This window comes from Ursus americanus, chromosome 35 (assembly GCF_024610735.1).
Source record: "Ursus americanus isolate L20-20 chromosome 35, mUrsAme1.1.p, whole genome shotgun sequence".
NCBI lineage: Eukaryota > Metazoa > Chordata > Mammalia > Carnivora > Ursidae > Ursus > Ursus americanus.
The window spans coordinates 16475782-16500729 of record NC_142161.1 but is presented as its reverse complement, the minus strand read 5'-3'; the positions used below and the strand labels follow the sequence as shown (position 1 = coordinate 16500729).

At 35.4% G+C, this 24948-nt stretch overlaps 1 protein-coding gene across 1 annotated transcript in view; it reads right to left on the bottom strand.

The window, feature by feature from the left end:
• Positions 1-19344, bottom strand: part of MIPOL1 (mirror-image polydactyly 1) — a 327574-nt gene extending 308230 nt beyond the window's left edge. The window contains exon 1 of the mRNA XM_045799749.2: positions 19088-19344. The gene's annotated coding sequence lies outside the window, so the exon portion shown is untranslated. The remainder of the gene's footprint in view (positions 1-19087) is intronic.
• Between the last annotated feature and the right edge of the window lie 5604 nt (positions 19345-24948).

Genomic DNA, 24948 nt, shown 5'->3' with positions numbered 1-24948 from the left:
AAGGAAAATACAAAATTTTAAATGTATACAAGCCTAATAACACAGGCTTTATGTAAGTATAGGAGAAAACAACAAAACCATGAGGAGAGAATGGATAACCCACAAGGATGGAACACAACAAAAAAACTCAGTAAGAATACAAATGATTTACACAATGCTATTAACAAACTTGATCTAACAAATCTGAACATAAACTAATGTTCTACCCAATATCCAGAATACACACTCTTTTTAAGCACATGCAATATTACAATACTGACCATATTCTGGGACACAAAGCAAGTAGAATCAAATTTCAAAGAATTAAAACCTGATGGAGCATCTTCTCTAACCACAATGTAAAGTCAGAAATTGATAACAAAAAGAAAATCATCATTCAGAAATTTAAATTCCCATAAATTCATAAGTTAGGGTTCCCATATGCTTAGAAATTAATAAATCAATGGAAAAAAAAATTTTTTTTTTTAATTTTTAGAGAGGGATGGAGGGAGAGGGACAGAAAATCTTAAGCAGGTTCCATGGCAGTGTGGAGCCTGACACGGGGCTCAATCTCACGACCCAGAGATTATGACCTGAGCTGAAATCAAGAGTTGGATGCTTAACCGACCAACCCATCAGGTGCCCCACAAGTCAATGACAAAAATCTTGATGACAATTAGAAAATATTTTGAATCCTACGATAACAAATTCCACAAAGCAAAACTTGTGAGATGCAGCTAAAGTACTACTTGGAGGCAAATTTATATCCTTCAGTACATATATTAGAAAAGGAAAATGAAAATTAATGAGCTAAGCACCCATCATAAGAAATCAGATCTAAAGCAAAATAAGTCCAAAAAGACTGTAAGGGAAAAAAATTGAGAGAAACTAATTAAATAGGAAAGTTAACATATCACTTAGAGAATTAACAAAGCCAAAAGCTGGTTCTTTAAAAGACCGAAAAACCGGGAAAACTGATCAAGAAGAGAAAATACACAAACAATATTAAGAATAATAAAAGGATATTATAAGCATCTTTATGGCAATGTATTAAAAAATGGAGCTGTAACAGACACATTCCAAGAAAAAATATAATTAACCAAAACTGATTTAGTACACACAGAAAACTTGAATAAGCCTATAATTTTCAAAGAAATTAATCATGAGTAAAAAAATATTCCTGGGAAGTAGCATATTCCAGAAATTATTACTTCAATCTAATTTGAATTAGTCTAATGTTACCTTAAAATCTCCAGAGAGTAAAAGATAGCAAAATCTTTAGGAAAATAGCAAAAATCTTGATACCAAACCTATATGAGAATAGTGTAAGAAGCAAATTTCATTAATGAACACACATGTAAAAATCATAAAATATTAACAAGCAGAAACCAGCATTATAAGAAAAGTAGTAATGCACTGTGACTAAATTGTGTTATTTCATTATAGATTTATTCAATATTTGAAAAGAAATGAATACATCTATTACACTAACATTAAAAAAGAAAATCAAAAGATAGGCAAAAAATCTATAGAGATGAAGCAGCTGATAAAATTCAACATGCATTTCTTAAAAAAAAAATCTTCGCATTCTAAAAATATAATGATCTGATAACAGGTATCTTAAAACGAACAACAAATAAGAAAAAATCCTCTAAGAATGGTGAAACACTTAAATTCGTTCCTTTGATACTGGAACAAATCAAGAATCTTGGCTATTCACACTTCTTTCACCCTAAATTTGAGGTCCTTGCATAAGAATTACAACAATGCAAAACCCCTAGGGAAAAAATAATACAACTCTACTGAAAGATATAAAAGAAGACCTAAATAAAAGGAAATATTTACTGTGGTCACAGACTGGAAAACTCAAAATTATAAAAGTGTCAGTCCTGTTCATGTTGAATGTAGGCAAGCCAGCTAGGATTCAGGGGCAAAATTGGTGAGTACAGCAATCTATGAGGGCCATTAAAACATCACTGGAATAAATTATAAGTATGATGTCAGTTAACTAAGGTTTCTGTATATCACTCTTAACTGGAAATTTAAAAGCACTCCTCAACAGTTTCTACTACACATGTAGTTGTACTGAATTAAAATTCAGAAAATAATCCATGGCACTTCTCTGGCAACTTATATCATCTAATTTTGAAACTTATAAATGTGCTTTCCATGAAACTGTTTGTTGAGAAGTGAACACAGAAGCTAAAAAAACTGAAAATTTTCTTGTAAAATTTTTTCAGAAATATTCTCAACTAGTGAGAGGAAATTAATATTTTAATCAGTTTCTGCATAATAATTTTAAAATAAAATGTTTCTTCCTATTTCCACTAAATAAAAGTCTGACCAATATTTACAGGTTTAAAGGGGCTATTCACTTGTCTTTGTCCAGGCCTGCTTCCATCGGAGTACTTGTCACAGTATATTTCAATTATTCACTTATCTATTCCTTCCAATTAAGCAATCTAAATTAAAGGAGTTCTCATTGTTGTAACACACTCAAGAAACGTGTGTTAAAAAAAAAGAAGAAATGTGTGTTGAATTGATAAAATCCCATGTTATAGATAAGGCTCTAAGAGAAGTTAATCGACCAGGTTATATACTCAGAACTAATAAGCAGCAAACTACTCATTCATTTATTTACTCGGCAAGTATTTATTGTTCTAGGTCCTAGATTCCAGGATTAAAACCTAGATCTTCTGATTCCTTCCTGTTCTTTTTATGAAAGTAGAAAAAAAAATTCTTTTATCTTTTTTTAGTAATAAAATTTCTCTCATAGGATTATAGCAGAGGAGGAGAAACTCTAATTAGAGAGGAAATCACTACTGAACCAAAATCACCAGTTTTGTATATGTGGAGGAAGACAATCCCTTGCTACCTCAACATGATGAGACCAGACAAACTAGGGACCAAATTTCAAACTTTTGCCTAAAAAAACAATTCAAGAAATCATAAAATCTGGAATAACAGAAAGATAAAAATCATTACATTAACTCAAAAGTAAGACTGAAAAAGCTACGTTATTTGCTAAACTGTATATCTGGAGTCTTTGATAAAGTACTGGTTTTATTTTCTTCTATCTAAATATATTCTGTATTCTAATTAACACGTTTTATTTGGATGGCCTCTAAATAATAATCAGCTAAAACAATCACAGAAAGCTATAGTAAGATAGCCTAACGTTAAGAGAGAAGCAGATTTTAAAATCATCAAGCACTTAAGTAAAAATAACTTCAGGACACTTCTCATTTTCAAGTTAAAATTACTTGGAGAGTTATTTCTCAATTATAACTTTCAAAATGTGAAACCCGTACATTTATAATCACAGCGTTAAATAACAGCACCTTTTGTACAGAGCTTACAGAATCCCAAGCATTTTTGGCCCCACAAACAAGTGCAAAAGCTGTTTTTTTTTTTTTACAGCTTTCTCATTCAAATTAAAAAATTACTATCTCATTGATAGTAATTTTTTTTTTTTAGCAATTCACCTCTTACTGAGTGCTGCAAATCATTCACCTTAAGTTTTCGTAGAAGGAACACTTTCTACAAATGATATTTTCATTAGCTTACATAGATTTCATTTAAATTATATAATTATGATCACAGATATAACTGGTATAAAGAGGTTTGGGGACAAACACAAGTGACTCTTGGTAAGTATATAAATCAACTGAACTAGTAGGAACAGAAGCATCTACAAGAGATCAATGTACTGACCTCACATACCTAGCAAACCATAGGCATCAGTCAGTATGTTTACATCAAAAGAAATGCAGAACTTTAGTTATACTGGCAAATCATTAAGCAGAAGCCATTTAAGGTAATTTTAACTATGTTGAAAATGTTTAATATTTTTGGCCATTAGGGTACCAACGAAGTATAAAGGATAGACCAAGAGAAACTTAACAACTCTATCAGAAAAATCAAATGTATACATTCCCCAGAATGACTGGAAAATAACATTTTTATATGTAAGGGATAAAATTAAATTTTACCTTTAGTTATGCAAGAATTATACCAATTATTTAACTGCATTAATATATGGGTTACTGAAGTTTAACCTTAGTATTTATTACCTCATCGGATACATGCCCTTGTTTGCTACAGCACCAATACCTAGTGTACAGCTCCATCTAGTGGAGAAATAGACAAACATTTCCAGAGCGTTTTCAGTCCTAAGGAATTTCACAGTAAACCCAACAAAACTGACTTTTAAAAAGGCTAGCTTTTCACTCATACTGTATAATTATGACATTTTACCTAATCAATATTCTAACCAACATTTTTTTTGAACAGTGATACTTTTGAGTATTTGGAATTTCCTCAACATCTTCTAACAAATTTTTCCATATGACCAAAAATAATAGCAGTTAGTTTTGCAAAAGAAAAACTTCGTATTCATACTGTCCGTTTAAAGAGGATAAAAGACACAAAAGTCACTCCATGAGGATGAAGCGACATTCTGCAAGCAAATGTCAATGTAAAACTCTCTTCAAATTTCCCATGGTCATGATAACAAAACACAAGCAGGGTTTGTAAACACTTCATTGACCTTTCCCCAATGATAAATAACAATGAAAAATTGTGTTTTTAAAAAATTTGATGAAATTCGTTAATGATATAGCAGACTCTGAAGTTAACAATTTCCCCTTTAATAACTATTTTAAATACATATATTTTAAAAACAATATAAAAACATTCTAATCATTAATATAAATTTCAAATCAAACTTATTTTTATGATATAAAATATAAATTTAACTTAATGAAAGCTCACTAAAATCAGGCACCAACATGAAGAGGTATACAATCAGTAGTAACATTAAAAGATTTTTTCCTCTTATTACTATTTCCATATCTCTGCATAAACTCAATACAGAATTTCAGTGTATTTCTCTACGTTGCTGATTTAATCAAATTAGTGTTAGTCTACAACTCTGTGATGTTAATTGATATGAATAGAGTTATCACACATTAATTTTTTAACAATGTCTAAGTATCTCTAATGCCTGTTGAGCATAGTACTGAGCAGAAGAATATATAGGTTTTAAATGAATAATCCAATGTAAATAGTTTCAATGAGATTGTCAACTTATTTTGAAAACTCTAACAAAAATTTCAACATTATATCTCTTCTTTATTGGTCGAGGTGCTCGTTTTATCAAATTGAATTCTTTTAAATTTTTCTTCCTTTTGTATGCCATGAGAGGCTAAAATTTGGTGCAATGTACTTACTTTGATAAAATGGTTTTTAAATTATTATTTGAAACCTTCAACCTGACCTAAAGGGAATGGCTGAGGATACCATCAACAGTTGGGAGGGAATCCACCTGCTAAGCAAGAATCATAACCCCCAGGTATCCAACACAAAGTTTTCTGCTATCCTTGGTCACTATCAAATACTCGAAGTTACTGGTTTGTCAAAATTATCACCGGCTTCCTGGGTGGCTCAGTTGGCTAAGCATCTGCCTTTGGCTTAGGTCATGATCCCACTCCTGGCTCCCTGCCCAGTGGGGAGTCTGCTTCTCCCTCTGCCCCTCCCCCAGCTTGTGCTCTCAGGCTCTCTCTCTCACTCTAAAAAAAAGAAAAAAAAATTATCATCCTACCCTGGCGCTATGGACTGTTTATTCTATTTATTGGGACAAGAAATGGAACTGTTTCCTTCTCAGTTAAAACTGAAAAATGGGAGGGAATATGGACCCCCAGGAACCCATCAAAAACTTCACATCATCCATGTTTCAGAAAAATTTGCATGGCTCTTACTACCCCCATGTTGCATTAGGGTAAGTCTTGTCTCTCTCACCAATACAGAAATCAGTAGCAATAACCCAAGCTGCAAGTGTCATGGGGTAATGTCAAGGCAGGGCAAAAGTCCTACTAGGTAATGGAAAGAAGAAGTAAGATCTTAGTGCATCTGGGCTGCTTTAACAAAAATACCATAGACTGGATGGCTCACAAACAGAAATTTATTTCTCACAGTTCTGGAGGCTGGAAGTCTGAGATCAGGTTTGAATCAGCAAGGTTGAGTTCTAGTGAGAGTCCTCTCCTGGGTTGCAGACTACCAATTTCTTATTGTATTCTTGCGTGGCAGAGAGCAGAGGGGGGAAGCAAACTCCCTCATGTCTCTAATAAAGACACTAACCCCATTCAATGAGGGTAGAGACTTCATGACATTTATTGCATTCTAATTACCTCCTAAAGTTGCCACCTCCCATACCATCATACTAGGGGGTAGGGTTTCAACAAACGAATTGGGCATGGCGGGGAAGGGGAGACACAAACATTCAGTTCATAAAAGATGTAAATCGTCATTTACTCTTCCACCTCTTCTCCAAAACCTAGACTTGTTGGATTATAATCATAGCAGCTCCTATTCCCAAATGTGCAGGAAAAATGCATTTCCTAATCTTCTTTACATCTGGGTCATGTGATGGGGTTGAAGCAGAGCCATGTAAGCACCAATACGAGATGGTGGCATCACAAGATAAAAGGGATGCTGACCTCTAAGCCAAACTCCGTATGAGTGAGAATTAAACTTGTGTTGTATTAAGTCATGATATGGGGGTTATTAGCACAACACAGCCTCTCTTAACCTAATATACAACTTAAAGAGTTCCACCCTCCCACCTCCAATCCTGACCACAGGAACTCCCTGGTGCAGTAACAACAAACGTCATCAGTGATTCTGTGGTTCCTAAAATTCTAACTCCAAGCTCATCCCATCCCTTCTTCTGAAAATGCACACCCACACACACTCTCTTTCACACATACACACTCACACACATTTCATTTTTTTTTAGACCACGTGCATGTCTCAGTTCAGTGCCATCACCAATTCCAAACCCCAGGTATGGCAAGAGATGGTAGACACTGACTGTGTACTGGCTGAATTAAAAAAACTACAAATGACCCTTGAACAATACAAGTTTAAACATAAGCAGATTTTTAATAAATACAGTACAGTACTATAAATGTATTTTCTCTTCCTTATGATTTTCTTTTTTCTTTTTTTAAAGATTTTATTTTTAAGTAATCTCTACATCCAACATGGGTCTCAAACTTACAACCTGGAGATCAAGAGTCACGTGCTCTATCGACAAAGCCAGCCAGGTGCCCCCGTTATGATTTTCTTAATAACATTTTTTCTCTACCTTACTTTATTGTAAGAATACAGTATATAATATACATAACATACAAAATATGTGTTAATCAACTGTTTATGTTGTCAGTAAGGCTTCTAGTCAACAGGAGGCCATTAGTAGTTAAGTTTTTAGAGAGTCAAAAGTTATATATGAATTTTCAACTGGGGGGGGTCCCCTCAACCCTTGCACTGCTCAAGGGTCAACTATATACTGCATAAATTCAAAGAACTGAATATATGAATAGACTATAAAATGCTAATTGATCACCTCCTTAAAGAAATGCACCATTTCAAGTAAACAGTAGGCTGCCTCTCTAGAAGCTAGAAAAGGTAAGAAAAAGTCTCCCTTAGAGACTATCTACAAAGGAATGCAGTGCTACTGACATCATTTCAGCCCTGTGGGAACAATTTCACATTTCTGACCTCCTAAACAGTAACATAATAAATTTATGTTGTTTTAAGCCACCAAATTTGTGGTGGTTGGTCTGTTACAGCAATGACAGGAAACTAATACATATACCTTGTGAGTTTCTAGCTCTCATACCACCTAGCATGTTCAGAGACATTTTCAGCTTCTCTCATAGAATGCATTTTAAAAAAAAGAGGGGTCACAGTCATGAATCAACTGGAAAATGAATTCTTGATGATCAGGAACTTGTCCTAAAGTGTATCTTCACTCTCCCTGGAGGGATTATTTCTCATACCACCCAGGAGAGTCCTAACCCAGAAGAGCCATGTATTAGATGAAGGATTTAATCATTTTTAAATGATTTTAAAACAGAGCTCCCTTTCGCTCAGTCACTTCCTATAACTAGTTCAGGACTGATTACTGTGGGATCATAAAATGAATATTTGGATACAGGTGCTGGCATTTATCAACTCTGTAGCCTCTGGCAAATCACTTCAATTTCCTGTTATAGGGAATTGAGAAAATCAATAGTCACTAAAATTTTAGACTTCCCAAGCTAGTAAAATTTCCAAAACAAAAATTGTTGATAGGTTTTTATTTTATAAATGACTTTAAAAAATAGAAGCAACTACCTTCAATAATCATAAAATAAAGAACATTTTAGCAGAACATACCTTCAAAAAAGACAACCCTTTAAATTAAGTAAATTTAACTTTGCAAAAAAGCCAGGAAGATTCTGGGAAGACTGTGGTGGAATCAGCAGTTTTTAAATCTTCCCAACTATCTTTATAAAAACAGAGCAACCAGGATACCAAAATGAAACCATAAACAAAATATCTACCACAAAACTAGGTAAATACCAACATACAACACCAACAACTATGAGACCTGCATGATATCCAGCACGTGTGCAGGGAGGAGGAGAAGGAAACAATAGGGAGCAACGTGATATCTAAAAGTCATGAGAATCACTATAACCAGCAGGTATGCTCTCAGCAAGCAATTAGGGTGCAAAAGGTCTGAAGTAAAGGAGCTGGAACAGTTAGAGCCTTATGAACTGTCAAAACATTTGGACAAAGTTCTCACACACTGAAGAGAAACTGGAAATAGAGTCTAAATTTGTAGGGAAGACACCATATGGAGAAAGTAAAAATTAGGTCCAGTTAAAAGCTGGGGAAGGGAAGGTGGTACAGCCAAAAGATCTTAAAGTTAGTAGTCATTCTTTAAACCTTCTCAAAAACAACAGGAAATATTTTTCTAATTACTTACATTTAAGTAAGTACATTACTTAAGTACATAAGTTAAGTAATAAGTACATTACGTTACCTTTTGACAACTCACTTGGAAGATTTCAAAGGGCATAAAAATCATTATATTCTGGTATAAACAGATTACAATAAATCCATTATCATTAGGAGAAGTCGGAGCTGATCCAATGTTAATGTCAAATGATGCTGAATTCTTGATTTGGTAAAAAATTCACTGATGATAGGAAAAAAACCCACTGAGACACAAATTCTAGGTACTGCCCAAATGACCTCATCTCTTGGAAAATAGTCCAAAATACACTAAAACAAAAGTAGAAAGAAGGAAAAAAGATCACCCGTTACATTCACCACCAAAATATAAAATACTCTTAAAATTTTAGTGTGTTCCCTTTGTCATTTTTTTACATATTTATATGTGTAATCAAAGTCTACACATATTTAATTTTTTCACAATAATATATCATAGGCATTTTTCTTCAAAATGCTTCACTAACTACTGACTAATACTCCACTGGATGGCAACATCATTATTTCCTGTTACAAAAAGCACTAGAAGGAATATCTTTGTGGCAGCTTTTTTGAAATCTCATTATTAAATGTGGCGTGTTATATATTAGTCTAAATTTTTATCCACTAATAGGCAAATAAATACAATCTTTTGCTTTTCATAAAGTAATTCCTAAAAGAACACATTTTAAAAGAGAAACTGTTCAAAAAAACTTTAATGAAGAAAATATTTAATTTCTGTAATTCTTAAGGTATATTTGCACGTAGAGCAAACATGAGCTTTTAGAATCAACTGGTTGGTAATCACGTGACCAAATATTTTGAGATTTTAATTCTAAAATGGCTAACAAAAATACAGGCATTTTAAAGATGTGTACGTAGATTTTACTTTAAACTAAGATGTAAATTAGTCACCGGCAGGAAATAAAGACAGTAGAAATAAGCTAATGATATCCTAAACTGAGTTTCTTACCAGTAAAGAATCACAAAGAAACTCACTGACAGTGAGTTTTTGTATGTGAACTTCCTAAATTACTGTTCACCTACCCAAATGAATTACAATCATCTTGCCCACTGTGTGAGCTCATGCCACTGAATAAAATGTTCTACTTTGGGATATCATATGCTATATCACACAGTATCTGTAGCTCCCATGCTGGTAATAAGCTGTTTGACATATATTAAGGAAATGGCTTTGATTTACATTAAATTTAAAAGATAATAAAAGTATTACAGTACTAATTAGTATCAAGACATGCTGCTTAAAGAAGAGATATGTCATAATTCAGAAAATACTTCATTAAAATGAACAAATTTAAATGTTTAGAATTTTTTAGGTTATATGTATATGGTTGAGACTTAATGCAAAAAAAATTTTAACACCTGAATGCAAATAGCATCTGTAAAAAATTACCCTTCAAATTCCACCCAAGTAGAGTAAGAATACAAAAATTTTTCTAATTATGTGATGACCACTTATATCCAAGCATCATAACATAAAATTACATGATATTAGATCATACTTGATAAGAAATTACTTCCTAAAATCAAAACATTATTTAAAATAAAAATACACAAATAATGAAATAGACATAGTAGGGGAGGAAAAATTGAATTCATAGTTTTAAAAAACCTCCCAACAGAGAAAACTCCAGGCTCTGAAGTTATGTACCTCTGAAATCCTCTTTCTCTCCTGAAAACCTCCTTCATGAGGGGGCTTCTCCTTAAATCTGCACCATATGTTCTCTAGGCCAGCTATATAGCTGTCCCTCCTAGAACATCATTTCACTGTGCTCTGGGTTAGAGTTACTGTTTCCTACATTCCAGGCCTTTCTTTCACTTATTTATTTTGCTTGAGCATAACTTCTGAGGATTTCCAGGTTTAAAAATATCTTTTTTTAAAAGATTTATTTGAGAGAGAGAGAGAGAGTGAGAAAGAGCACACAAGCAGGAGGGGCAGAGGGAGAGAGAATTCCAAGCAGATTCCACGCTGAGTGCCGAGCCCCTTGGCAGCTCCATCTCATGACCCTGAGATCACAACCTGAGCCACAACCAAGAATAGGATGCTTACCTGACTGCGCCACCCAGGCACCCCTAAAAATACCTTTGTTCTATTCCCATACGTCATTGTTAAATAGCCACGATTCTGGTCAAGACTGATATTAATACGTTCGATTCTTTTTTCTATTTTTGTATTCTCTGGAAACCTTCAAGATTTCTGTTTTTTTCATTCTTGGTGTTGTGAAATTTCACAAACATGTGCCTACAGGTAGGCTCTTTTGTTTGTTTGTTTGTTTTTAAATATTGAGAACTCTTAGGAACAGAAACAGACTGCTATACACCTGATTTTTAATGAGGGTTGTTTTGGTTGGGTACTAGAATTTGCGGTAATGTTTCACCATCACCTTTTTGTTTATTTATGTTGCTTGAAAGAATTTATAATAAGCATATATTGTTTTTATAAAAGCTATGCCATTAAAAAATAACAAGAACATCCCACAATGTCAATTAGAGCTTTACATGTGCAAACTCTGATTCCATAATTCTACTTCTAGAAATCTATGTTCTAGCAAAGGGTGCAAAATTACACATACAAGAATATATAAGACAGTGCTGTTTATACCATTAAGAAAATTAGAAACAGCATAAATGTCTACCAGTTAGGGTCTGGTTAAACAAACTATGGTATATATGTATAAGTACTATATATATGTGTAGAATATACACTGACATAGAAAGATATATAAAATATTACTAAATGAAAGGAGTGTTGTAAAATAATAAAACATTACCATTATTATATTAAAATAAAAAAGCAAACAAACCAAACCATGTGTTTGGCTATATATATACATGTAAGAAAATGCATAAAGGTCTGAAAAGACACATTCCAAGATGCAAGAGTTTCTACAAAAGAATGGTAGAGCATATGTAATTGCCATAACTGAAAATAGAAAATGGAATAATACAAAATATGAATGGATTTAATGATCCAGTTACCAAATGCTCCAATTCTAAGACAAAGATGTCCCACTGAATTTTTAAAATCCAATTCTATGCACACATTAACCAAAAGAAAGCTGACATAGCTATATCAAAATTCAAAAGAGGTCACAGATGGGAGAAGACTCAGGAAACGCAACAACTAAATGCAACACAGGATCTGGATTGGATAGAACAACAACAACAAAATTAATGGAAAAAACAGTGATATTTGGATAAAGTGTATAATATAGTGAATAATATTGTGACAATATTCATTTCTTGGTTTTGGTCCTTGTACGATGATAATGCATTGTGTGAACGTAGTAGGATGAAGAATTTACAGGACCTCTCTACTATTTCTGCAACTTTTCAGTAAGTATAAAACTATTTCAAAATAAAGTTTTTAAAAAATCAGACTAGACTTTAAAACAAAAGGCATTACTAGAGATAAAAAGGAACACTTCTTAGTGGGGAAAAAAAAAGGTTCAATTCATAAGACAGACTGGTTATAAAGCTATATGTTTCTAATAACATGACTTCAAAATAAATAAAAAATGATAGAACTACCAGGGAGAAATACATGTATGATTACACAGAGATTTAACATACTGCAAATTCTCAGTATTTAGCAGTTCATCAATCACATGCATGCGCACATACACACACGCACACAAATCAGTAAGGAAAGAGATTTTAACAACAGCATTAACAAACTTCACCTAACAGACACATAAAGCATTGCACAGACCAAAGAATTCACATCTCTCTGTCTCTCTCTCACACACATGCACACTCATATTCACACAGCATTAAGAAAAAAACAAAACCATATACAAAGCAAGGACTTAAACATTTCAATGATTATTCAAGATATTTTGATGGTAGTTACATGGGTGTTAACTTTTTATTCATTGAACGTCCACATATATTTTATTTCCTTTTCTTCACATTTATTACATTTCACAATAAAGTGTTTTACAAGTTCACTGATCTTTATCATTTATTTATTCATTTTTTTCAGTTTTTCAACACTTATTCCACAGCAGCAAAATTCCCAAGATAAAATTATGAAGAGGCGTTGTTGGTATATACCTCAACAGAAAATAAAACAAGATTCAGGATTAAGGGTTCCAGCAAAATAATCCCTGTTGTATTCTAGTAGCTTCCAAAACTTATAAATCCAGGAATATTAAAGGCAATTCTCAAAACAGTATTTATATACAATAAAATCACCATAATGCAAAACTACAGATAAACAAGAGTAGATGACGTGAGTATATACATCCCAAACAGTAAACAATCTAAATTAAAAACACCTTCAATACAGACAATAGCTGAATCAAAGGTGCTCCTGTCAACTGCCAAAAGGAGTTCTATGGTAAATTTGTCTCATCAATCATCCAGTTCAGTGGAACCTTCAACCAAAGTAGTAATTCTCAACTTTCAAAGTAATTATCTCTTTATTGTTGCCAGTTTTGAGATCAAACAAATACATGGTAATTAAGTTCTAACTAAAACAAATACAGAACAAATGATTGATATTTTCATTTTTATTTTTTAAAGATTTTATTTATTTATTTGACAGAGAGCCAGACAGCAAGAGAGGGAACAAGGCAGGGGAGTGGGAGAGGAAGAAGCAGGCTCCCAGCGGAGGAGCCCGATGTGGGGCTCGATCCCGGAACGCCGGGATCACGCCCTGAGCTGAAGGCAGATGCTTAACGACTGCGACACCCAGGAGCCCCTAATATTTTCATTTTTAAAGAGTAAAAATAACATATTCCCAAATATGTCTAAAATGATAAAAACTGACTAAAGTTATGTTCACAAAAACTTCAGGGTGAACTATTTCCTTTATTAACAATTTTTTTTATTAAAATTTAAAAATTACTAAGAGCAGTTTATTACCCATTTGTTGCTGCTAAACAAATTACCCCAAAACTTAGCAGGTTAAAACAACACACATTTGTTATCTCAGTTCCTGAGGCATCTGGTGTTGTTTAGCTAGGTCCTCCAGTTTAGGGTCTCTCACGAGGTGGTAATCAAGGCATCAACAGGGCTACAGTCATTTCAAGGTTTAACTGGGACAAGATCTTCTAACTTCACTCAGTGGTTGTTGGCAGGATTCAGTTCCCAGGGCGTTACTAAACTTTCTCTGCGGGCTATTGGTCAAAGGCTCCCCTCAATTCCTCGACAGGTGGGTCCTTCTATACGTCAGCTTATGATACAGCAACCAGATAGCTTCATCGAAGTGAGCAAGCAAAAAAGGGCCGGCAAAAAGGAAGTTATAGTCTATTTTAACATAATCTCTTAAGTGACATCCCACTACCTTTGTCATATCCTATTAGGAGTGAGCCTCTCGGTAGTCTACCCTCAACGGAAAAGGATTACACAAGAGGATGAATACCAGGGTTATCTTAGAAGGCTGTCTCTTGGGGCACCCAGGTGGCACAGTCGTTAGGCGTCTGCCTTCAGCTCAGGTCATGATCCCAGGGTCCTGGGATCGAGCCCCACATCAGGCTCCCTGCTCAGCAGGAAGCCTGCTTCTCCCTCTCCCTTGGCTTGTGTTCCCTCTCTCACTGTGTCTCTGTCAAATAAATAAAATCTTAAAAAAAAAAAAAAGGCGGCTGGTTCTTATAAAGTAGCATACAGAAAAGGCAACTGGAATAAGTCAGGAGAACTGGATTCTAAAAACTATGTGACTAAATACAATCTCTCAAGGCCTCAGTGTTCTGAGAAAACCTGAGATAATAGCCTAAATGACCTCTAGGATCATTTAAATTCTAAACTCTGTGCTTCTCTACCATGTCTTTTGGAAAGAATTACCAAGGATTGAGATATTTGGTCAAAATGCCTCATTTTACAAAAGAGCCAAATTTCAAGAAAGGTTAATACAGAAAAGTAGTAAACCACACTTATGCCCAGTGCTCTTTGCACTATATAGCATGTTGCTTTTGCAATAAATGTCCTTAATCTGCCCCATCCCCTTTAAAACAGTATCAAAATCCAAGAAACAGAAAAGGAAGTTGAGAATAATAACACAGAACTCACAAGAGCAGCAAAAATTGATGTTAAGCTTTACCTTTTTCTCTTATCAACCCTAAAGCTATCTCTGTAGGTGGCCTGTGAGATGAAAATGAGCTATCCTCTGTCCATCCCCAGTCCCAGATATTTAGACATACTAGTAATAGATTTGCTGGAAAGGGAAGTATAAAAGCAACAAATAAATAGACTGTAGCAGAGAAATATAGTCACCTTAAAGAAACCAAGATTAAATATAACCTAAATGAAGTGTCTAAAAATAGAAACTGCAACAGAAAAGGCAAGATTTGTCCCCACTGGAATCCTGGAAAATACAAAGTCCCAGAGGTCAACAATGACAATATGATGCAGGCAATGTCCAGGGGAGTAGGTACTCTAGGAAGCTAATGACAACCTCTGGACTGATAGATATATCCCTATCAGTCAGCGTCCAGTACCATGAAACATTTGTACTACATAAATACCCTATTTGTTTCTATATGAGGTCTACCTTATACCCTTTACCAACCATAGTAATCTGTAATGTCTCCAACACTGGTTCAAGAAGCATGGTGAAAATAATGCATATAAGTACAATTTTTTTGTGGGGCCAGTAAAGTATCTGTATTTGTCAAAATATGTATGAATATGTGTGTATAAACAAATGTATAGAAATGCATAACTGGATCGAGAATTTCTATGTAAGAAAGGCTTAAGGACAAAAGTGGTTGGTGGTAGAAGCTAGGCCTAATGGCTTATCATAAATCTGTGTTTGCATAACAATCAAGTAAGAACGATGAAAAACTCAATTATCTATCTCAAAGAAAATATCAAGTTGATGGAGATTACCCCTAAGTCTGTCATTAGTATTAGCATATATCTAAATACATTCCTAAATTCACTTCTATAAACCACCTAAAAAAAAAGAAATCGTTAGCTAAAAATGTTAACATAGGCTAAAATAGTAGTCAAAGAAAGTTCTGACACTTTCAGAAGTTTTTTTGATATTTTTTGGTACTGAGTGAAGGGCAGGGGGCCCAAAGAGAAGATGAACTAGACAGACCAATGGGGCATCTAAAGAAGAGAGGACCTCCACTATGGGCAGGGATGCCACAGCTGAGTTTCATGGCACAAGACACTATTATCACCCTCCAAATTATGGGCATACTCAATCAGGTAGATACAAATTTTAATTGAGCCATCCCGCAATGGAACAGCTCAAAAGACAGTCAAAGTACTGCAGAAAGTATTTTATGCTTTTTATACTTTTTTACTCTAAGTGTCCAGAACTGTTTGGGTATTCATCCCTTCCTAGCCTTTAGGGACTATCAGATATCAGAATATCAGAAAAGGGTTGTATTCTCCTTTCTTTTCTCACCTTTTACCTCCTTTCTGTTCATCAGCTTTAAAGGGATGACAAAAAGTAGAAGAAATAAGAACAGCTTAGAGAAGACTGAAACAGCTCTCTAATTAGCTTTGAGGTAAAACTGGTAAGAAGCAAAAAAAGTATGCTTAGAGATTTCAAATTTAACTCCAAAACGCTATAGCACATGCTGCTTAATACTATTACTTAATCTCAAAACATTACAGCACACAATATTTAATACTATTATGTATTTAGATTTTTTTTCAATGTAGCCCCTCTCAATAATTTCACCACCACCAAGGGGCTAAAGATTGAGCTGTCATTTATTTTTAAAGATTTATTCATTTCTTTGAGAGAGAAAGAGCATGCAGGAGTGCACATGTGGGGGGGGGGGGCAGAAGGGGAGAGAATGTTGAGCAGATTCTCTGCTGAGCAGCAGCCTGACATGGGGCTTGATCTCATCACCCTGAGATCATGACCTGAGCTGAAATCAAGAGCCAAACGCTTAACTGACCAAGCCACCCAGGTGCCCTTGAACTGTCATTTTTGAACAGTCATTTTTCAACATAGTAGGTCTTAGCAATCTATGAAACAAGAATGAAAGAAAGGAGGGAGGAAAAGAGGGAGAGGGAGGGAAGGCAAGCAAATAAGTGGGCTGGCAAAAAAGAAAGAAGGAAAGAAAAAAAGAAGCAAGGAAAGGAAGGAAGAAAATACAACAGAGGCTCTATATGATCTGCAAAGCTGAAAATACAAGCAGTCCTAGCTTTACACAGTACTGCACTAAATTAAACTACAAAGCAAGGACTGCCTATATTTACTATCCGACCCCTTATAGAAAAATTTAATGACCCCTGAAATAAAGGATATCTAAATGATCAATAAATATATGAAGAGGTATTAAATATCATTAGTCTTTAGGGAAATGAGGGAAAAACCCCAATATGACATCACTATAAATCCACCAGAATGGTTAAAATGAAAAAGACAACACTAAGTGTGCAAGCTTTTGGAGGAGCCAGAATTCTCAAACAATGCTAACAGGAGTGTTGACACAACTAATTTGAAAAATATTTTTGGTAGTGTGTACCAAAAATACATACCTGCATACCCTATAATATGGCCATTTCACCAATATGTATATGTATATCCAACAGAAATGTATGTGTGTGTGTGCGTGCATGTGTGTGTGTGTGTGTGTATATATATATTCACCAAAATACAATTGACCCTTGAATAGCAAAGGAATTAGAAGCACCAATCCCACACAAAAATCCAACTTTAACTTTTGACTCCCTAAGAATTTGACTACTAATAGCCTACTGTTGACTGGAAGCCTTATCAATAACATAAAGTCTATTTATACACATTTTGTACATGTATTATATACTATATTCTTACAATAAAACAAGCCGGAGAAAAGAAAATTTTCAGAAAATCATAAGGAAGAACAAATACATTTACAGTAGTGTACTGTATTTATTGTAGTGGACCCTACAGTCCAAATACGTGTTGTTCGAGGGTCAATGGTACTTATAAAACGTTCATAGAAGCCATATTCATAATAATCAGAAACTAGATGGAATACTATAAGAAATATTGCTACAAAACTTGTATAAATCTCACAAATACAATATTGAACAAAGTGAGACTTAAAGGACTATTTACTGTATGATTCCATTTATATAAAGTCAATAATAGTAAATTCATAGATGACTTTAGAAATCAACATAAAAGTTACCTTCGGAAATGGGTCATACAAAGTGGGGTTTCTAAGATGCAAGTAATGCTCCTTCTTGATTCTGAATACATGAATATGTTCATGTTCATTCAATGAGTTGTACGCTTATGATTTATACGGTTTTCTCTATATTATACCCTAAAAATTAACACACTAAAAAGATTTTAATAAAACCTATGCCTTTAAAAGATAATTGTGTACATCCCCCTTTCATTTTTCTGACTTGCCATCATTATATTTCATCAATGAGGTATCTTAACTTGTTATCTTACGTAGAAGTCGCTTTAATAAATTTTCTTGGTATACTATTGCACAGGATACCCAAATGATTACATAACTGTCATTTTCGGTTAGTACCACACTAATCCCAAGGAGAAACTTTGAAAAGCCAATAATTTATGATAGTATGTTAAAGTTACCTGGAGGGTGGCGCGACGCTGAAATGTGGTTTTGTTTGGCCCTTTGTTTTGGTTTAACTTTGTCTACTGCCACAGTGATTTAATCTGCATAACGTGTTCAAAGGAGCTTTTTTAAAAAGCCTGCTTTTGTCGGGAGAAAAGGATTTTTTTTCTTTCTACCATCCTGCCTAATATTGCTGCTACCTGTGTTTATGTAGTTCCTTCCATCCCTGGAGCTTAAAATACTTCACAAATACTGTTGGGTGGTACCACCTTCCAGAGATTTGGGCTCAGAAACACTGTGAACCCAAAAATTCTAATTTTATCTTTCTACAGCACGGCTCTCTGTGCCTAAGGAAGCATCGCATTCTTTGCTGAAACTTACAAGTGTGAGAACTGAAACACACGATGATTAAGTGACTCTCAAGGACACACACACAGTCAATCACAGGTTGAGCCAGGACCTGAACTCTCCAACTAACCGCCACTTAAGGAAAAAGCAAACAAAAAGCTACACCCTTGAATAAATGCTCAGCTGCTGAACTCTTGTCAGAGGAAACGGAAGGATGCCGAAATTATGCCCAGAAAGAGGACCTGCGGATCCCACGACGCTGACCTTCGCGTGAGCCCCATCACTCCCGGCCGTGCAGATTCACCGGGTGCAGACTCCGCGCAGCCCCTTCTCCTGCGCCAAGGAGGCTGCGGCCGGAAATTCCAGGGCTGGATCTAAGCCCACCCCCTCCTTTTCTCCGGTCGCCGAAACCTCCCAGCCTACCTGTTTACCTGAGATGTGCCTGGCACTGCCTGAGGAGCCGACTCTGCGCGCTCGCCCAGAGTTTCTGAGGCCCGACGCGCGGCCACCACGTCAGCCAATCGACTTTCGCTCGAAGCCTCCGGACTCTGAGGCCCACCCGCCTGAGGAGGTGCGCGCGCCGGCAAACGACCGGGCGGGGCGCGGTGGGGGAGGACGCCAGCCGCACGCCGCGCGCCGGGGCCGCGGGGAACTAAGGCGGAACGGGCGCCCGGCAGGGGCAGGCGGCGCGCACCAGGCATGCGCACACCGCGGCGCCAAAGCCGCGGGGCGTGGCTTCTAGACCGCTCAGGAGCTAACGAAGTACTTGTAGGAGTTTGGAGGAAAAGGCGGTTTTTCTCGTAGTTTTCCGTGGCCGCAGGGGCCCGACGCTACGGTTGTCGGCTTCGAGAAGACAGGCGCGTTTTGCGACAGCAGAATGTTGTCCGGACAAAACCTAATCGGGCTAGAGGAAGGAAACCGTGTGGTTAAAAACGTGTCTTGTGGCCTCAAAGTTAGGGTTGCACTCTCCAAGAAGCTGGAGGAATTGTGGTTTCCTCTTTGGTTTGCCTGTGGTTTGGGGTGAGAGGACACCGGGGAGAGGGGGGCATGTTGTGAAGTGATGGTTGAATGAAAACGGCCAAAGTGGATTCCAGTTGAGTGAGCAAAAAGCAATGCCTAGCTCCCGGCCAGGGAAGGTTCACAGACTAAAACTTGGAGGTGGTAAATTTTTTGACTGAAGTACTGTAGAACGAGATCTGGAGGCTTACGTTCAACTAATGAATTCTTTAAGACACAATGTTGAATCTTCCAGAATTAAAGAATAAGTCCTCAATTCGTGTTCCTCTGTTGAAACAAGAAAGGACTGGCACAATTAAATAGCTGCTAGTAATTCAAAGGTGGTTTTCTTTTTCCACATAACAGTATTGCTTTTATAAATGTCACCTTAACTCCTTCAGACACCAAATAATTGTGGAGTACATACTATGTGCCTGGTACTCTTCTGAGTGTTAAACGATGATAATGTTTTTGTTTTGTTTTGTTTTTACACATCCCCAGAGAATAGGCATAATACGAAGTGTTGACAGTTTCCCAAGTTAATGGTTCAAGTTAATGAAAGGAATTTGCACTTAAGTAAGTGCAATAAAGGGAAATAAAAAAAAGACAAAAAAATTGAATATAAATTGGTTGGAACAGGGGTGCCTGCTGGCTCAGCTGGTTCAGCGTGGGACTGATTTTTGCTGGGGTGGTGATCTTGGGTCCTGAGACCGAGTCCCCCATTGGGCCCAGTGCTCATAAGGAGTCTGCTTAGGATTCTCTCTCTCTCTCTCCCTTTGCCCCTCCCCCTGCTCTCTCTCTCTCTCTCTCTCAAATAAATAAATCTTTTAAAAAATTGGTTGGAACAAAATAGATTATAATATTCACAAACTCTTGGCTATTATAGCGTAAAGAATGGACAGTGCTCTAAAGAGGTTACAGATTCAGCTTTGAAATACATTTTTTCTTTACTTCAGTCAAGGTCTGAATCAGATATTTACAGACACAAAGTACCACTGAATATATGAGACAAAAAGAGGAGTGGTATAATTTGTTAGAGTAGATGTGAAGGGCACTCCAATCAAGAATGGCCTCTGAAAAGGTTTAGGGCCAACTCAAATTATGTCCAAAAGAAAGGAAAGAAAATTGCTTTTCCTAGCTAAGGAATAAGAAGAAACCAAGGGAGAGAGTGACCACAACATTGAGAAAATTCAAACTAAATAATGCATTCATTGGTTAAATTTAGAGAAAGTGATTATACTATTTTTCTCTAAGTAAAGGTACGTTAACCCTAGTTTTTTAAAGCTATTCTGGGTGCTAAAAGTCTCCCAGGTAAAGAGAAAACCCCATGTTTTCTGTCCCTTCAGTAACTTGTTTTTTCTTCCACCTTTCGTATCCAGTGAGTTCAAACATTAGGCCTTTTCTCCCTAGTCCTTCCTCTAACTTACCTGAAGTACTCTTCAAACGCTCTTTTCCTGAATGTTTCAGACTTCAATAGCTAATTTTTCCCTAAATCTCTTCCACACCACAGTCACTCATATATACATTTCTTTATTCTTTACTCTGCTAACAGTTGCCAGTTTATAGGAAATGAAAGAGACCAATTAGAGCCTTCTTTCCTGTTCTCAAGCTAATTATCAAAGATGTTGTCTATGCCTTCATCCCTCTTATAAGTTGGGCTTTTGCTAAAATTTGGCTAAGGATGAGAGGGAGAAGAAAATGAACGCTCCTCTTTCTTTACAGAGAGCAAAAGAATGTCTGATCATGAGTGCTTTCAAGTCCACTAATATCTTAAGCTCTTGCAATGTGCCAGGTACTCCACACTCAGTTCTGGAAATAAAATAACGAATAAAAATTATGCTCACAAGTACCTGAGAATGCCATGTGTGTTTAGTCAGGGTTCTCTAGAGAAACAGAAACAAGATTTTACATGTATACAAATCAATTGTGTTTCTATACACTAACAATAACCAATCTGAAAAGGAAATTAAAATCCCATTTACTTTATCATCAATTAGGATAAAGGGATGAAATGCTTAGCAATAAACTGAGGACGTAATTTTTACCCTGAAAACTACAAAACATTGCTAAAAGAAGATACAAATAAATGGAAAGATATTGTGTTTGTGAATTGGAAGACGATATTGTTAAAATGTCTATACTACCCAAAGCATCTACAGATTCAAATTCTAATGACATTTTTGCAGAAATAGAAAAAGAAAATCCTAAAATTCATATAGAACCACAAAAGATCCAGAATAGCCAAAGTAAACTTGAGAAAGAACAAAGTGAAGGCCTTACAGTTCCTGATTTCAAAACATGCTAGAGACCATAAAAATCAAGTGGCACTTTCATGTCTCTTCCTCCTGCCCATGTCTGTCTCTGTGTCTAAATTTCCCCTTTTTTTATAATCATATTAAATTAGGATCACCCTAATGACCTCATTATAATTTTTCTGTAAAGACCTTATTTCCAAACAATGTCTTATTCTGAGGTACTGGGGGTTAGACTTTGCTTCTTTTTTGCGGGGGACATAATTCAACCCAAAACAATACATTGAGAAACATGAATATGAAAACACAACATACTAAAAGTAATGGAATGGAGTGAAAGCGGTGCTAAGAGGGAAATTCATAACTGTAAATGATTATACTAAAAAAGAAGACTTCTCAAATCAACAACTTAACTTTATACCTTAAGGAAGTAGAAAAAGAGCAAACTAAATCCCAAACCAGCAAGGAAGGAAATAATAAAGATTACAGCCAAGAGACATTAATATTTAAAAATTCTCATAACTTTAGATTGATTTAAAAAAAGTGAAGATGTAAATAAAATCGGAAGTGACCTTACAGAAATTAAAAGAATTATAAGAGAATATTATGAACATTTGTATGCCAACAAATAATGAGATGAGATGGACACATTCCTGAAACACACACATTACCAAGGCTTACTCTAGAAGAAATGGAAAAATCTCAATAGACCTATAACAAGTAGAAATTGAATCATTAATTAAAATAAAAATAAATTCAGCACCAAAAAGCTTCACTGGGCAATTCTACATTTAAAGAAGAATTAACAGTTTTACTCAAAATTTTTCAAAAAATAGAAGAGGAGGAAAAGTTTCCTGATCTACTCTATGAGATCAGCATTACCCTGACACCAAAGCCAGACAAAGCTATCACAAGAAAACTACAGAGCAGTATTCCTTATGATGCAAAATTCCTCAACAATTACTAGCAAGCCAAATTCAAAAGCACATTAAGCTATGGACTCTGAGAAACAAACTGAGGGCTTCAGAGGGGAGGGGGGGTCGGGGAAGGGGATAGGGTGGTGATGGGTAGTAAGGAGGGCATGTATTGCATGGTGCACTGGGTGTTATATGCAACTAATGAATCATCAAACTTTACATCAAAAACCAGGGATGTACTGTATGGTGACTAACATAATATGATTAAAAAAAAACATTAAAAATAAATAAAAATAAATAAATAAATAAATAAATAAATAAATAAATAAATAAAACAGCCCCAAAAAACCAAAACAAAATAAAACAAAACAAAACAAAAAAAACATACACCAAAAGCACATTAAAAGGATTAAACACTGGGGCACCTGGGTGACTCAGTCTTGGGCATCCTCTTGATTTCAGCTCAGGTTGTGATCTCGGGGTGGGATCAGGCCCAGTGGCAAGCTCCAAGCTTGGCATGGAGTCTACTTCAGATTCACTCTCTCCCTCTCCCTCTGCTCCTCCCCCTACCCCTGCTCAGGCACTCTTTCTTTCTCTCTCTCTAAAATACATACATACATACGTACATACAATATTTTTTAAAAAAGGATTAAACACCATGGATAAAGTGGGATTTATCCCAGAAATACAAGGGTGGTTCAACATAATCCATGTAATATATCATATTATTATGACAAAGGAAAAATACCCGCATGACCATCTCAATTGATTGTAGAAAAAGCACTTGACAAAATTTAACTTCTTTTTATGATAAAATACTCAGCAAAACAGGAATAGAAGGGAACTCCCTTGACATGATGAAAAATATATTCGTGAAAAATCCACACGTAACATTCAATGATAAAAGACTGAAAGCTTTCCCTCTAAGGTCAAGAATAAGACAAGGATGCCTAATATCATCACTGCTATTCAGCATTGTACTGGAAATCCTAGAGAGAGCAATTATTCAAGAAAAAGAAATAAAGGCATCCAAATTGGAAGGGAAGAAGTAAATCTATCCCTATTTGCAAATGGCGTGATTCTACATAGAGAAAATCCCAAAGAATCCACCAAAAAAATTAATACATGAATTCAATGGAGTTGTAGGTCACAAGATCAATACACAAAAATCAATGGTTTCTATATACCAGCAATGAATAATCTAAAAAGGAAATAAAACAATTATTTTACTACAACATCCAAAAGAATAAAATACGAGTAATAAATTTAATCAAGGAGGTAAAAGACTTGTACACTAAAAACTACAAAAACAATGCTGAAAGAAATTAAAGACCTAATTAAATAGAAAGGTATTCTAAGTTCACAGATTAAAAGACCACACAACTAAAATGCACTACTCTCAAAAGTGATCTACATATTCATTGCAACCCCTATAAAAATTCCAATGGCCTTTGTTACATAAATGGATAAACTGATCCTCAAGTTCATATGGAATTGCAAGGGGCCTCAAACAGTCAAGACAATATTGGAAAAGGAAAAGATGGAGGATGCACGTGTTCTGATTTCAAAACTTATTACAAAGTGATGTTAACCAAAATAGTGAGGTACAAACATAAGGATAGACATATAGACCAATGGAAAGAATAGAGCCCAGAAAGAAACCCAAATATCTATGGCCAGTTGATTTTTGACAAGGATACCAAGACCATTCAATGGGGAAAAATAGTCTCTTTAACAGATGGTGCTGGGATATCTGGATAACCATATGCAAATGAATGAATTTGGATGCCAACTTCACTCCATATGCAGGCATACTTCATTTTGTTGCACTTTGCTTTATTGCATTTCACAGATAGTATGTTTTTTACAAATTGAATATTTGTGGCAACTCTACATCAAGTAAGTATATCAGTGTCATTTTTCCAATAGCATTTGCTCACTTTGTGTCTCTGTCACATTTTGGTAATTCTTGCAATATTTCAACTTTTTCATTATTTGTTATTCAGATCTGTGATCGATGATCTTTGATGTTACCATTGTAATTATTTTTGGGGCACCATGAACCATGCTCATATAATAAATTTAATCAATAAATGTTGTATATGTTCTGACCAGTTTACCAACCAG